A 16537-nucleotide genomic window follows, 5' to 3' on the forward strand; every position below is an offset into this window, starting at 1 on the left:
GCCAGGTGAGCCGCTCTCAGGCCAGGGCAGGCAATTCTTCGCCAGCAAAAGACATCTCAGAACACTCCTTCTCCCACTCCAGCCCCTGGTGGCTGCACCTTCACACAGGCCAGTGTGACAGTGAGCCAAGCCCTCCCTTGGACTCATGGGGACACAGGGCAGGCGGCAGAATGAAGGCCCTGTCATCCTCAGCCACTGGCTTGGGGTGGGCGTTACTGCAGAGCGTCTGCCACCCAGACCGGGCCAGGCGAGTGAGGCAGCCAGCCAGGCACACGGAGGGTGCCGTGGGCAGAGCTCCTTTAAGAAGCAGCAGTCAGGCTGGCTACAGCGGAGGCAACGCAGGGCAGGCAGGGCGAGAGGCGGGGGTGGGGAGACCACACAACCAGGCACGTGGTGAGCCTGGGCCTGAAGAACAGAGCCAGGAGCCCAGCAGGTGGGAGGTCCAGCAGACTGGGCCACACCAGCCACTGCCTGGGGAACGGGGGTGGGGGCAGCCCCGAGGAAGCCCTGCCAGAGCTAGGGCGGAGCTGCTCCGGGAACGCAGAAGGAGCCAGGGCAGAGGGGGCCCTTCGGAGGGTAGAGCCAAGAGAACACCCGACGGTCGCAGGCACGAGGGAAAGGGCCCCCGAGGGAGCTCAGAGGTGGCACAGGCAGGGGCCTTCAGGCGGGGCCAGCGTGGCGGCATCAGGACTCGCATTTGAACCTGCTGAACTGAGACGCTCGAGTGGCGATGTCGAGTCGGAGGGTGGACGGAAAAGCCTGGAATGTGGGAAACAGGTCCCAGCTGGAGACAGGAATCGGGAGTCGCTGCCATATAGGTGGTATTTGAACCCTGAGATCACCAGCGTGTGGGCGGAGCGGGAGCGGAAAGAACCCCGAGGTCCCAGCATGGCAGAGTCAGAGTCAGAGACGACGAGGATCCTCCAAGGAGGCCATGATGGGCGCACGGGGAAGGGGGTTGGGGATCAGGAGTGTCAGACCCTGCCATAGGTCAAGGCCAAGGAAGGCTGGGAACAGAGCACAGCCACAGGGAGGGGCCCGCCCCAAGGCATCTTTGGAGCAGGCAGGGCAGATCCCAGCTCCAGTGGGTTTTGGGAGAACTGGAGGGGAGGCCTGCAGACGGCAGGGAGTGAGTGAGTTTGAGTTTCACTGAAAATGGAGGGCTAAGAAATAGGGCTGTGGGCTGACGCTTTCGTAGCACGGGAAATAAAGCATGTTGCTTATTCACTCAACAGCCACACACCAAACGCCATCTGATGCCTGGCGCCCTTCTCCACTCCGGGGACACGAACATGCATGGCTCACTCTTAGCCCCTCAGGAGCTCCGGCTAGTTGTGTACACAGCTATCAGCCATTGACCTCGCACCATCTACAGCCAACAGCTCAGCCTCTGATCCAGGCACGGGTCAGTGCACCAGCCCCCAACCCAAGGCCAGCACCATGGACAGCTCTTCCACCCCCCCCACCCCCACCCCCCCACCGCCCAGAGCCACGGGTTCTGGATTCCAGAGCCCTGCAGTGCCTTCCGTCCCCTTCCCCGGAAGTCCTGACCACGGAGACAGGCCACAGGCCCCACAGCTGCCACATGTGGTGGCTTTGTTTCATCTTGAGCTGTCCTGCCTGTGTATGACGCGGGTGTTCTGTGAAATCATGTGCGGTCCACAAGGGAACACTGAGGCCCGGCCAGCGGAGCCAGGACAGCTCCAGATGTCAGCGGCCTCTGCCCCTCTTGGTGTGGACTGTGCCACTTCAGTAAACCCAGAGGAACAGCTTCCAAAGGAGGCCTGTCAATTCACACACCCACCGGCAGTGCACAGAGCAGGTGCACGGAAAACACGTTAAGCTGAGCGAACAAAGTGACAGGAAAAGCTAAGAGTCTTAAGCCGGCAGTGACACCATGGGCTTTGTACTTTAAAAAGATCACTGTCCCCCCAGAGCAAGGAGCACACTGGGACCCAGAGCTCAGTGTCTAACACCATCCTCCTAACAAAGAAACCAGGGCTCCTTGGAGAAACGGCCAGCTCTAGGGCTGGGTAAGGAAACACATGGGGTGAGCCTGCAGCATCCTGCAGTGCCCAAATGTAAGAAAGTGATCAGAAACTCACAACAACAACAAAAGCACCAAGGGAGGGGTGTCGAAGGAGCCAGGGCAACGGACAGCTCCCAGTGGCCAGACTGGGACAGGGTGACCAAGAAATCAAAATAGTGATGGATTACAACCAACGTGTAAAACCAATACCCGTGAGTCTACAGTGATATCAATGATGGGGTAACAGAATTAATGCAAGGAAGAGACAAATCTACACAGAAGAATTCCAGGCCAGGCGCAGTGGCTCACGCCTGTAATCTCAGCACTTTGGGGGGCCGAGGTGGGTGGATCACGAGGTCAGGAGTTTGAGACCAGCCTGGCCAACATGGCAAAACTCTGTCTCGACTAAAAATACAAAAATTAGCTGGGTGTGGTGGCGCACGCCTGTAATCCCAGCTACTGGGGAGGCTGAGGAAAAAGAATCACTTGAACCCAGAGGCGAAGGCTGCAGTGAGGCGAGGTTGTGCCACTGCACTCCAGCCCAGGCGATGGAGCAAGATTCTGTCTTAAAAAAAAAAAAAGAATTCTGAATAACGTATATAGATAACCCCCCTTGATGAGGGGACCACAACTTCCCCCCATACCCAGTGTGGGCTGCATATGGTGCCGTCCTGCCAGGGAGGACAGTGTGGAAAAGGGGGAAAGGGGACGTCATGGTGGAGACATCTCACCAGTGACAGGGCCAGCATCAGCAGGAAGGTGTGTGGACAGCGTGTAATCTCGTATGACATCATGAGAATGGCATTTACCTCCATGGTCTTCCTCCCAAAGACCCATAATCCTGAGAGAAACGTCAAATGAATCCCAGTTAAAGGACATTTTACGACACACCTGACCAGTGCCCAAACTGTCAAGGTCATAAAAAGCAAGTTTGAGAAACGGTCACAGCACAGAGGAGACTAAGACACCAGGAGACTCACGTAACACGGGATCCGGATAGGATCCTGGGACAGATAAGGGACACTGGGGAAGAACTGAGGAAATCTGAACCCAGTGTGGACTTCAGTTCACAACAAGGTATTGATACAGGTCCTCTAGTTATGACAAATGTACCCGGTTAATGCAAGACGGTGACGTGAGGGGAAACTGCTTTGGGGGAACATGGGAACTCTCTGTATCAGCTTCACAACTTTTCTATACATCTAAACTATCCTGAAATTTAAAAGGCAACATAGATTTTGCATGTTTTCCAGTATGAATTGGGAGGTCATATGAAAAACTACAAATGGTTGTTTTATCAGTGCTGAGATGACATAAGACGCTGGATTTCTTAATTTTTTTTCTCGTCACTTTCATTATGTAATAAAAAGCTACAGAGAAAGAAAGAGTTTGTCCTGGCACAGCATCTGGTGGTTAGACAGGGCAACCGCACAATTTATCATAGACAGGGCACCCACACAATTGATCGTCCAAACCAGGCCACTTGGAGAGAGAAAGGGGCCGCTGTGAGTAATGACACCGATCAGCAGGCAGGAAGCAGACGTCCCAGGCGACCCCGGGGCATGGTGGCCACAGAGGCAGGACTCGCGGGCCCGCACCCTCTGGGATGCCGAAAGCCTCCGCGGCTCTGGAAAGGCGTGTCAGGGCCAGTGAGGGGGCCACAGCAGCAGGTGCAGGGAAGGAGAGGCAGCCCAGAGACGGGGAGGCGGACATCGCCACAGACAGAGGCCAAGGCCTGGGCACGGCTCTGCCCAGTGTCCTCTCCCACCACTCACTCACCACCCCTTTCACCTTTTGTTTCCTTGTGGTGCCCGAGCAGGTGCAGCTTCTGGGCGGGTGACAGTCATGGCTTAGGCCCCTTCCTTCCTGTGCCTCTGGCTGCTGTGGCTCTGGGGAAGGGGCACCAGGACCCAATGACAGAGGACTCCCCTCCTGCTGGACCCCCACCCCACACCCTCTGCAGGACATGCCCCGGCCCCTGCTCCGTGGCCATCCCCCGGCCCCTGCTCCGTGGCCATCCCCAGCGTGTGCAGGGCAGCCAGTCCTCACTGCCACCCCACCCATGCCTCCGCCCCCGCTGCCGGCAGACCTCGAAGATCCACCGAAGGGCCTGCTGTGGCTGTGCCTGGTTAGCCCACCCCGGGTTTTCCAATTGCCACCTACAGTTCCCAGCCCCACAGGGGCCACGCCAGCCCCAGTACTAGCTGGGCCACGTGCTCTGTGGCTGGGGTCCCGGGATCCAATGCTTTCTTCAGAACAGATTTTTTTCCTCCCCTTTTCCTTTGTATCTTTCTTCCTATTTCATCTTTTTCCCTCTTTCAGTCATGTGCTAACTTTACAGATTATCTTTTCTGCCTTTGGAGATAAAACATCACTTCAGACACACAAGATGACTGATGTTTACAAGAAAAAGGAAAAAGAATTGGGGGCAAAATAAACAAAGACCCTGGCACAGTCACAGACGCATCCTCCAGGGGCAGTGCAGGAAGCCCTGAGCCAGAGCTCCGAGACTCCCCGGCGAAGCCCCGGTAGTCAGGGGCCCGCCCCGCGGCCAGCAGCAGGTGCACATCCACCTGGTCTCTGGGGCTTTATTTTCCAAACTCAGGAAGATGTTGACTCCACTCCAACTTCCTGTTTGTTTGTTCTCAAGTACAAACAGCCTTCCCTCCGAGCTCTTTCAAAGTTTCAAAGCTCAGAAGATGCTTTGTGTCTCCTGGGGTCTTGGTGCTCTGCGGCAGTGACCTGGGTACGCTGGCTGGTGCTTGGCCATTTGGCTAAACTGGGGTTAGAGGTGGCCGAGAGAGAACTCTTGTGATGCTGGCAGGTGGCAGTCAGTAGCACTCCCTGAAGGTCACGCTTCCAATTTGTCCCTGCTCTCCTGGCCCCATGTCCAGCTCTTCCAAACAGCCCTGCTGACCCGCAGCAGCCCTAGCCCACCCCCAGATGCGGAGACTTCACCCTCTGTGGTCCCTCCCCTGAATCTGAGCTGGGCCTGTGACTGGCTCCAACCAGCAGAAGGCAGTCAAAGTGACATGGTACCAGCCCAGGCCTAAGCCTCAAGAAGGCCCGGCATCTTCTACTCTGCGTCTGTGGGCGCCCTGGGGCCTCTCAGGAATTCCTGCTGGCCCAGTGTGGGGCCCAGTGGGGAGAAGAAGCCGAGACTCTGAGGACGGCTGTGGTGGTGTAAGACACGTCCACAGGTCCCATGGCAGCGCCTTCCGATGCAGGGTCCAGCTCCCCTCCCCTGAGGATGAGCTGGACTTGGTGACTTGCTCCTGATAGAACATGCTGGAAGGAGCCTGTGGCTCAGATCCTCGCTGTGGCTTCATGGCTTCACGCTCCTGCTCAGCTCACTGGGGAGGGAAAGAGTTGAGCGCCATGTGTGGGGTCACTGGGGAGTTGAGCGCCGTGTGTGGGGTCACTGGGGAGTTGAGCGCCGTGTGTGGGGTCACTGGGGAGTTGAGCACTGTGTTTGGGGTCATGGGGGAACAAGCTGAGTGCCGTGTGTGGAGTCACCCAGGCAGTGTGTGGGGAGGCTCCCTCAGCAAGGAACAGAGGCCTCCATCCAAGAGCCACATGGGGAAGCTGGCCTGGAAGTGGTCGCTCCAGTCCCAGTCCAACCTTCAGGTGACAGCAGCCCCAGCTGCCATCTTCACCGCAGCCTCATGAGAGACACCAAGAGGACGCACCGGCTAAGCCACTCCTGAGTCACTGACTCAGAAACGACAAGACGGACCTCACTGTGGGCCACTAGGCTAAGGAAATTCGTTAAGCAGCATGGATAGCTAATCCACCAGCAGAACTGAGACCCCAGGACAAGACCCAGCAGCACAGGTAGCTAATCCACCAGCAGAACTGAGACCCCAGGACAAGACCCAGCAGCACAGGTAGCTAATCCACCAGCAGAACTGAGACCCCAGGACAAGACCCAGCAGCACAGGTAGCTAATCCACCAGCAGAACTGAGACCCCAGGACAAGACCCAGCAGCACAGGTAGCTAATCCACCAGCAGAACTGAGACCCCAGGACAAGACCCAGCAGCACAGGTAGCTAATCCACCAGCAGAACTGAGACCCCAGGACAAGACCCAGCAGCACAGGTAGCTAATCCACCAGCAGAACTGAGACCCCAGGACAAGACCCAGCAGCACAGGTAGCTAATCCACCAGCAGAACTGAGACCCCAGGACAAGACCCAGCAGCACAGACAGGTAATCCACCAGCCAACAGTGGAACTGAGACCCCAGCAGCACAGACAGCTAACCCACCAGCCAACAGTGGACTGAGACCCCAGGACAAGACGCAGCAGCACAGACAGCTAATCTACCAGCCAACAGCAAACTGAGACCCCAAGACAAGACCCAGCAGCACAGATAGCTAATCCATCAGCAGAACTGAGACCCCAGGACAAGACCCAGCAGCACAGACAGGTAATCCACCAGCCAACAGTGGAACTGAGACCCCAGCAGCACAGACAGCTAACCCACCAGCCAACAGTGGACTGAGACCCCAGGACAAGACGCAGCAGCACAGACAGCTGATCCACCAGCCAACAGTGGACTGAGACCCCAGGACAAGACCCAGCAGCACGGACAGCTGATCCACCAGCCAACAGTGAACTGAGACCCTGGTACAAGACCCCTGGGGAGGTTTCCACCAGCCCATAGCTCTCTGAGCCGTTCTGGCCGAGGTGCCACATACATGGATGAGGGAGCTGCCATGGACATTCTCGTCCCACAGACGTCATGCAGAGCAGAGAGACCTGTCCCCGCTAGGCCCCGTCCGAATTCCTAGCTCACAGCATCGTGAGAAACCACAAGGAGGATGATAAGTCACTAGTGTGGGGTAGTTTACTAGCAGCAATAGAAAACCGGAACAATGCGTCCCCTGGGCACGAACAGGACCCGGTTTGAGAAACGCGGTGCCAGGACTCCCAGCCCTGTTATTGGGCACAAGAGCCGCCAGGAACAGCTTTCCCACAGTGAACAGAGGCTCTGAGGTCAGACGTCACAAAGTGACTGAGGACGGGACCCAGGGCGCTGGCACAGGGAGAGGCAGAGGTACATGGAGTAGGCGGCACCAAAACCCCCGCGGACTCCTGCTCACATCCCAGCATCATGGGCGAAACAAGACAAATGTCACCCTTGCCAAGGCCCCAGGACGCGCACAACGCCCGTGATAGACTCCTGCAGACATTCCAAACACAGAGGCGCCTCTCTCCTGCTCTATCACACTTTCTGCCTTCTGCGTTCGGAGGACGGAGAGTCATGATGTGAATTCAAAAGAGGAGAAACCTTTGCAAAGTCAACTTTCTAACTCACTGTGAGAAATGGAATGTGCTCGGTTCCTATTTTTAATAAATTGGGGGCGACACTGACTCCCACCTACACCATCTCCTTGGCTTCAGAACTTAAATAACATCGAGATGGGTTTCCACAGGATTGGCAGGGCCAGATCCCAGGAGGAAGCATGGCAGAGACCATGGGGGCTCCCTCCTCACAGGTGGAGAAGTGGGGTGAGATGAGGCTGGACGGAATCTTGGGGGGACAAAGCCAGGCCAGGGCAAGCACCTCTGTCTGCACTCCTGCCCAGCCATGCTGATCTCTGCAGCAGCCTTGATTGTTTTTTTTTTTTTTTTTTTTTTTTTTGAGACTGAGTCTCGCTCTGTCACCCAGGCTGTGCAGTGGGGGAATCTCAGCTCACTGCAAACTCCACCTCCCGGGTTCACACCATTCTCCTGCCTCAGCCTCCCAAGTAGCTGCGACTACAGGCACCCGCCACCACGCCCGGCTATTTTTTTGTATTTTTAGTAGAGACGGGGTTTCACCATGTTATCCAGGATGGTCTTGATCTCCTGACCTCGTGATCTGCCTGCCTCGGCCTCCCAAAGTGCTGGGATTACAGGCTTGAGCCACCGCACCCGGCCACAGCCTTGATTTTTAAAACAATAGATTTCAAATCAATGAGGAAACTGTTTTCCGACGAAGCAGGCATACCATACAAATAACAATAATTGTATTGCTTATAGCTTTCCCCAAACTGTCTCAAGTTCTGATCTTTATCATCAACCAGCAGGTTGGTCTCTGCCTGTATATTGGGAGAGGGGAGGGGCCTGGCGTCTGCCCACGCCCAGGGCAGGCAAGAGACCTGTAAGGAAGTGCTCCAGGCACAGAGATGCCACCCCGGGTGGCCACTCACCCCCACTGACAGCCAGAGCCGAACAAGGCGGCATCCTACTCACAGAGGGTGGCTGAGAAGACCCAGGTCTCGCCACGTGCCCAAGTATTAGTCAGCAGCAGCAGGAGAAATGGTGGTTCACAGAGCTTTATTTTTATCTCCAGTTATACACAGACAGCAGAGGGAGGGAGGTTCTGAGAAACACACAGCTCAACGGAGCTTTTTAGGTGAGGAGAAAAATCTGGCTGGGAAGGGAAATGACACCAAGCAGAAGGCCTGGTCGTCCAGTAACATGAGCCCAGATTCAGCTCTGAGCTTCCCAACACCAAGTAGAAGGCCTGGTCCTCCACTAATATGAGCCCAGATTCAACTCCAAGCTTCCGAACGCCAAGTAGAAGGCCTGGTCCTCCACTAATGTAAGCCCAGATTCAGCTAAGAGCTTCCTAACGACCAGTATAAGGTCTGGTCCTCCACTAACATGAGCCCAGATTCAGCTCTGAGCTTCCTAATGCAAGTAGAAGGTCTGGTCCTCCACTAATATGAGCCCAGAATCAGCTCTGAGCTTCCTAACATCAAGTAAAAGGCCTGATCCTCCACTAATATGAACCCAGATTCAGCTCTGAGCTTCCCAACACCAAGTAGAAGGCCTGGTCCTCCACTAATATGAACCCACATTCAGCTCTGAGCTTCCTGACACCCAGTAAAAGGCCTGGTCCTCCACTAACATGAACCTAGAATCAGCTCTGAGCTTCCTAACACCCAGTAGAAGCTCTGGTCCTCCACTAATATGAACCCAGATTCAGCTCTGAGCTTCCTAACGCCCAGTAGAAGGTCTGGTCCTCCACTAATATGAACCCAGATTCAGCTCCAAGCTTACTAACGCCCAGTAGAAGGTCTGGTCCTCCACTAATACAAGCACAGATTCAGCTCTGAGCTTCCTGACACCAAGTAGAAGGCCTGGTCCTCCACTAATATTAACCCAGATTCAGCTCTGAGCTTACTAACACCAAGTAAAAGGCCTGGTCCTCCACTAATATGAACCCAGATTCAGCTCTGAGCTTCCTAACGCCCAGTAGAAGCTCTGGTCCTCCACTAATATGAACCCAGATTCAGCTCTGAGCTTCCTAACGCCCAGTAGAAGGTCTGGTCCTCCACTAATATCAACCCAGATACAGCTCTGAGCTTACTAACGCCCAGTAGAAGGTCTGGTCCTCCACTAATATGAGCCCAGATTCAGCTCTGTGCTTCCTGACACCAAGTAGAAGGCCTGGTCCTCCACTAATATGAACCCAGATTCAGCTCTGAGCTTCCCAACAACAATTAGAAGGCCTGGTCCTCCACCAACATGAGCCCAGATTCAGCTCTGAGCTTCCTAACACCAAGTACAACGCCTGGTCCTCCACTAATATGAGCCCAGAGTCAGCTCTGAGCTTACTAACACCAAGCAGAAGGCCTGGTCCTCCACTAATATGAACCCAGATTCAGCTCTAAGCTTCCCAACACCAATTAGAAGGCCTGGTCCTCAACTAATATGAACCCAGATTCAGCTCTGTGCTTACTAACACCAAGCAGAAGGCCTGGTCCTCCACTAATATGAACCCAGATTCACCTCTGAGCTTCCTTCCTAACACCCAGTAGAAGGCCTGGTCCTCCACTAATATGAGCCCAGATTCAGCTCTGAGCTTCCTAACGCCAAGTAGAAGGTCTGGTCCTCCACTAATATGAACCCAGATTCAGCTCCGAGCTTCCTAACGCCCAGCAGAAGGTCTGGTCCTCCACTAATATTAACCCAGATTCAGCTCTGAGCTTACTAACGCCCAGTAGAAGGTCTGGTCCTCCACTAATATGAACCCACATTCAGCTCCGAGCTTACTAACGCCAAGTAAAAGGCCTGGTCCTCCACTAATATGAACCCAGAATCAGCTCTGAGCTTCCTAACGCCCAGTAGAAGGTCTGGTCCTCCACTAATATGAACCCAGATTCAGCTCTGTGCTTACTAACACCAAGTAGAAGGCCTGGTCCTCCACTAATATTAACCCAAATTCAGCTCTGAGCTTACTAACACCAAGCAGAAGGACTGGTCCTCCACTAATATGAACGCAGATTCAGCTCTGAGCTTCCTAGCACCAAGTAAAAGGCCTGGTCCTCCACTAATGTGAACCCAGATTCAGCTCTGAGCTTCCTGACACCAAGTAGAAGGCCTGGTCCTCCACTAACATGAGCCCAGATTCAGCTCCGAGCTTCCTAACCAGGAAGAGACAGGGTCAGGGCCACAGGGCACAGGCCCTTACTTGATTTAAGAGCCGAGGGGCTCAAGAGGAAGTCTGGGAAGCTGCTCTCAGTGGTCCTGCAGGGTCTGGCCTGGAACCCGGGTTCCTCCCTGGGAGGGTCCTGCCTGACACAGCTGGGAGAGCCCGTTAGGTGTAGGGGTCCCCGGGGAAGACAAGGCCCCGCAGTGGGCTCAGGGACACGGGATGCTCTGCCGAAAAGCACGGGGCCACACTCCTCAGGAACCCGCTGGTGGACACACCAGACTACCCTGCCTCAGACCCAGGTAGGAAGACAGATGCCGCATCCCAGTGTAAAGGAAACTGTGCGGGCCGCTGGGCTGGGTGAAAATGCAGGATGTGAACCAGGAGCTGCACATCAGCGGCATGTGGAGAAGGCTGGGCCTTCAAGAGGACTGAGAGGAACAGAAGGAGGAAAAGCAAATTAAAAGAGAGCCCACACCACGAGGCGCCCTCTGATAACTGGCAACCCCGTGGTACAGAGGGTTAGAAATCCCCCTCCAGGCCCATCGGGAGCCCAGGCCAAGGGACCAGCACCCCGTGGGTTTCCTGCCCTCACTCACCATGATGCACCGGCTGTATACTCACTAAGCTCTCACACTCAAAGTATGTCCGCGGGCCAGCAGCGCCAGCACCGCCTGGGGGCGGCTGGAAATGTGGGCTCCTGGCCCCACCCCAGGCCGGCTGGATCAGCGGCATTTTCACAAGCCCTGGGTGACCGGGGGTCCGGGACAGGCAGGAAAGCTGCTCTGAGCGGTCCCGGCTCCGTGCGGAAGAAACACTTGTCTGTGACTTTGCCTCCCTCGGATCACCTTGGCGTCTCTCTGGGCTTCGCCCGCAGAGAATCAATCCCTCAACACAATCACCTCCAAGGCATCCTCGCATTACTTCTCCACTGGAAAGCTGGGTGGTTCAAGTTCTAAAAGAAAAGCCGGCTTATTTTTAGCCTTGTAAAATGCACAACCAGATGGATAGACACGCAGAGCTGACATTTGTTACATAAAAAGTATGACAGTAGGTCCCGAGTCCATTCTAGAGCAGCCTCACAGCTGGGAAGGAGAAGAGGCATCAAGCTGCACAGCTGCCCCAAGGGCCCCCAGGACACCCGGTGCTGGGCCCAGAACTGGGGAAGCCAGGAGCAAACATGTGAGGGGGTGCCTGGCAGGACGCCAGGACCATAGGCCTCCTCCCCAGTCCACATGCCAGACCAGGGGCCTCTGCAGCCACCAGGCTTCTGACCACCAAGCCCCTGCACTGTGGGGGACGGGTATCTGGGCCACACAGAGAGCCACCACCCCCACCCCCCCATCCCCTGCCTCACAGGGTCAGGAGGCAAGGAAAGGGCACCCTCCAAAATGCGAGTCCACACCTGACTGGAAAGTCTTCCCAAACTAGGGCTAAGCTGATGCTCTGAAAGGACGACCCGTCCACTCTAACCGTGCGGAAGGAGCTGTCCCCAGCCCTCAGCAGCCCCTGGGCTCAGGACCTTCTCTCTTCTCTGCTCCATGAGCTCCAGCAACACCATGAGGAAAGAGTGAGGCAAAACCATCACAGGGCCACTAGAGTCACTCCGAGGCAACACAACAGACCACCCAGAAAGCCAACAAAATGAACTCCAAAGCTATAGACTAACGAGAATTTAGCAAAGTGAAGTCATGTGCAAGAGGCAGCGAAGTCTCAGCCACACACAAGGTGAATCTTGTAAAAGTGGAGCGTTCCTTCACACCAGCAGGACCCAGTGTGGAAACGGTCACACTCAGTCCAACAGCAACAAGCAACCAGTCCCACAGGCCAGGAGCAGCAACGGCGCAGCCTGCCCGGGGCTCTGCAGTGAGGGGCTGCAAGGGAGACCTCAGATCTCTACACGGGGAAACATCCTAACTGCACTCATCCTGGGAAAGAGGAGAACTAATGCAAGGAGGAGAGAGCTTTCTCACTCTTCGTCAAGCTATACTCCCTACGGGCTGCAATTTCCAACACAAAAAGTAAAACCACAGAAGCACTAGAAGAAAGTACAGATGCAGGTTTATGAATTAAATTATTATTAACTGTGCTGGGAAGGACTTCTGTCACATAACAGCAAGGCCGGACGCAGCCACAAAGGCAGATGATAAATCTGACCACACACTAATTAAACACATCCGTAGAGAAAAAAGCAAAGTAGCAACATTAAAAGATAAATGAGGAACGTGGGAGGGAAGCTGCTGAAGGCTCAGCCTGTCTACCAGGAAGGGCGAGAGGAACCTGCGGCTGCCATCCCACAGGACACAGGACACACACTGCTAACAAGCACGGGCAGGCAATTCAGAAAGTGTGGAAACACACGAAATGTGTTTAGAGCTGAATGCTCTAAACATTTAAGCTAAAAAGATGATTAACCTCATTGGTAATCAAAGAAACTCAAAGCATGAGTGCCATCCTTTAATCTCTTAGACTGGCAAAGAATAGAAATATTGCTGATACCCAAAGCTGGAGAGGATTCAGGGGAAAAGGTGATCAAACCCTCCCGCTCCTGGAGCAAGCGAAAATGGGTTTTCCCTTCCCGCAGGCTCCGCTGGTAGCAGGTGGTCTGGTTCTCTCCCCTGCAGGTGCCTCCTGCCGCCCGCTGCACTCGCTCCTGCCTCCCTGTCTTGTCAGTCTCCCTGTTTCCCCTCTGCCCGGTCACCCCACGACAGCATGGCCCACAAACAATGCTCACAGAGGGACCAAGTGAGCAGCCACACGTGTTAAGGTATTTCACATGGACCCCTTTGCCTGAGCAATGTCGTTCCTAAAAGTGTATCCTAGGGAAACAATGCCAAGTGCACAAAGACAGATCTGCAACGACGTTCACCAATACATCGTTTATGATACTTATAAAACAGAAACACCTCACTGTCCTGTGACAGGAAACTAAGTAAGCAGAGAATGTCACAGCTGCTCAGAGGAGCACTGCAGAGTCGGGATTCTCAGCCTCAACTGCTGGTAAAACTCAAGAGGGGCTTAAAAACAAGCCTGAGCCCCTGAGCCCCACCCCCAACCCACCAACCCCACCCAGTTCACCCGCAGTTCATGGGTGTGGGGCTTGAGCATCTGCATTTTTTCAGAGTGCCCAGTGAATGACTCCAGTATACAGCCTGGGGCTGAGAACTGTTGTAAATTCAGCCAACAAATGATGCCTCAGGTCTGTAAGAGGCTGGCAACATATTGCTGAGTCAACAAGCACGTTCCGGCAAATTGGCGTGCAGAGCAGGATCCCACTTCTGCTAACAAAGAGAGAGTGTTTCTCCACGGCTGTACCTGGGACTGTATTTCCAGAAAAAGGCTGGGAGGTGACACCGTGATGTCAATGCTGAAGTTACAGATACCGTGGCATAAAGTATAGAATGTTTTTAAATGCATACATTTTAATGCTTTCATAATTAGGAAAAAACAAAGGTGTTTCTAATTTTAAGAGATGACTTGAGGAGTCTGGTGGCCCCTGCTCCTGCCTCACTGCCTACCCAACCCAGCACCCTGGTCCTGTCTCACTGCCTGCCTGGCCCGGCGCCCAGGGCAGGCCGTCCACAGCCTGTAAGGGCCTGTCCACTCCAGCCTTCCCTAGATGAAGGCAAACCCCCTCAGTGAGGAGCTACTTCCTGCTGGTGGGCTAATGCCACGTCAGGCTGGAGACACCATGCCGTGACCCCGAGACGGGTGAGCGCCCCCCAGTTTGCAGAGCTGCTCAGCGGGTAGGTGCAGGAGCCTCCTCTCAGGTTCACTTGGTATCACCAGGACACCAAGACAGAGAGGAATGAAGGGGCTGGCCCAACGCCACGCAGCTCTGGTGCAGAGCAGCAGCAGAAATACTCCCTAACCAAGTGCGACCCCGATGGTGCAGAGCAGCAGCGGAAATACTCCCTAACCAAGTGCGACCCCGATGGTGCAGAGCAGCAGCGGAAATACTCCCTAACCGAGTGCGACCCCGATGGTGCAGAGCAGCAGCGGAAATACTCCCTAACCGAGTGCGACCCCGATGGTGCAGAGCAGCAGCGGAAATACTCCCTAACCGAGTGCGACCCCGATGGTGCAGAGCAGCAGCGGAAATACTCCCTAACCGAGTGCGACCCCGATGGTGCAGAGCAGCAGCGGAAATACTCCCTAACCGAGTGCGACCCCGATGGTGCAGAGCAGCAGCGGAAATACTCCCTAACCAAGTGTGACCCCGAAAATGAATTTTTCACCGAAGTCAGAGAAGGGATAGAGTGGGAGGACGTGAGGGACTGAGGGGAAGGAAAACTGGAGACCCTCAATTCCGGCATGACAAAGACGTGCAGAGAATTCTGTACATGCACCAAATATCTGCCAAATTAGGAAAATGGTTCTGGAGTCCACAAGGATTAAAAGGAACAGAGGACATTTACAATCTTATATGTCACAACTATGCCTATCAGTTGAAATTTACCTGGCACTTTGTTAAACAGCACTCTTAATTTCTTTTTTCCTTTTCTTTGCATACTAAATTTGATATATTAATTAGGTGTTTTAATCTAAAAAATTCATCAGACGGTCTCGCGTTGCCATAGCAACCGTGCAGATTCAGTAAACTGGAGACACCAACACAGCACCAGGGCCTCCTTAAGCCAGTGCTGCCATGGGGCCATGAAAGTACCAGGCAAATGACTGCGCCAACCTGAAAGGGGTGGGACTCAGGGGCCACAGTCCCTTCCTAAAAGACTCTCCTTTCTCCTACCAAACTGAATCCCTTCCACCAACACAAGTCCCCGGCGTTCACACTCAGAGGTGCACAACATTCTTCTGCAAACACTGTGCTATGACTCCCAAGTTGTCTGTGCCCTGCCAGTAACAGGAAGAAGGGGAGGGAAGCGGTCACCACCCAGAGATGTCCTCTGCTATTCGGGCCAGGGCCTAGTCTTGCCCTCCTGATTTCACCACACAAAGCCCAGCTAAGTCCCGGCGGGTGCTCAGTTTGGGGATGCGGCTGCATGCCAAGCCATAAGGAGCCAGCAGCGTCCGTGGGACACCGTCAGCCGAATCTCCGCCGTCCTACTACAGGCAAATACAGTGATGCTGGGGGTGTGAAATAATTCCCAAGTCAGACCGTGAGCCCCACAGACAGACTCTGTGCTTGCGCTTTTTGCCTTTCTAGTGATCCTTGAATTCCGTGACATAACACACTGTGAACACGCAGGAAAGTCTACCTTACAAAGCTGAAGGCAGCCCAGTGCCACACCACTGTCTCCATTCCCACCCCCAGAGAGCACGGTGCTGAGACCCAGAAGAGCAGCCAGCTCTTGGCTGACACCAGCAAGTGCTGAACCAGATGCGTTTCTCAGACGTTCTCTCATCCTGCAGCCAGAAACTAGAGGCAAATCTGCCTCCTGATCAGCTCCTAGTTCACTCTGGGCTTTCTTTACTTTGAATATTTATGTTAAAAACAAAAATATTTATCAAACATCCACCATTGTGAGTTCTGCTGTCCCGAAGTTCAGGACACAGTGACGGGCCACCCTGGAGCGTGTGGGGCCTGGTGTGGCTGGGCCTTCAGCCCTCCTTCTGGGCAGCGCATCATGAATCCCCGGTGCCGTCTCCCGGAGGAACGGCGGTGCACGGCCCCACACTCACCAACGCTGGCCTGAGGTCGTATTATTGTAATTTCCCATAATGCTTAAATTATTTATCGCAAGTAAATAGCCTGGCTCCTAAGCGCTGTGCTCTAAAATTTTAAAGGATCCATCATACCTCTGCAGGCTGTCTACAAATAAAAAATGCACATTTCAAGTATTTTAAGAAAATGTCAAAAAACATGAAATGTGTCATGAATGTACAATTTTAAATGATTTGCATGTTATCTGTAGAAAAGAGCTATATGTTTGCATGTGACTGTATTACAGTGCCCACAGGCAGATGCAGCACCACACCTCCCTGCAGGTGCTAAGTCGGGGGTCCCCGGGGCCCCCTGGCACCCCGGGAGGTGTCCCTGCAGGCCTGTCCCATGTCACCTCACCTGCCTTCTCCGCTTTCTACGGCGCCCACGGCGGCACGGTCACTCAGGAGACACCAGTC

General features: G+C 54.4%; 1 protein-coding gene across 2 annotated transcripts in view; it reads right to left on the reverse strand.

Annotated features, from left to right (window-relative positions):
* Positions 1 to 16537, reverse strand: part of STK32C (serine/threonine kinase 32C) — a 102734-nt gene that overhangs the window by 85222 nt on the left and 975 nt on the right. Inside the window, exon 1 of one of the 2 annotated variants that reach the window (XM_054503357.2) lies at positions 16479 to 16497. The exons of the other annotated variant lie outside the window; for it this stretch is intronic. The gene's annotated coding sequence lies outside the window, so the exon portion shown is untranslated. Of the gene's footprint in view, positions 1 to 16478; positions 16498 to 16537 lie in introns of those variants that run through there. 2 annotated transcript variants of the gene reach the window in all.

The sequence above is a fragment of the Pongo pygmaeus genome, chromosome 8 (genome assembly GCF_028885625.2).
Source record: "Pongo pygmaeus isolate AG05252 chromosome 8, NHGRI_mPonPyg2-v2.0_pri, whole genome shotgun sequence".
In the NCBI taxonomy this organism is placed as follows: Eukaryota; Metazoa; Chordata; class Mammalia; order Primates; family Hominidae; genus Pongo; species Pongo pygmaeus.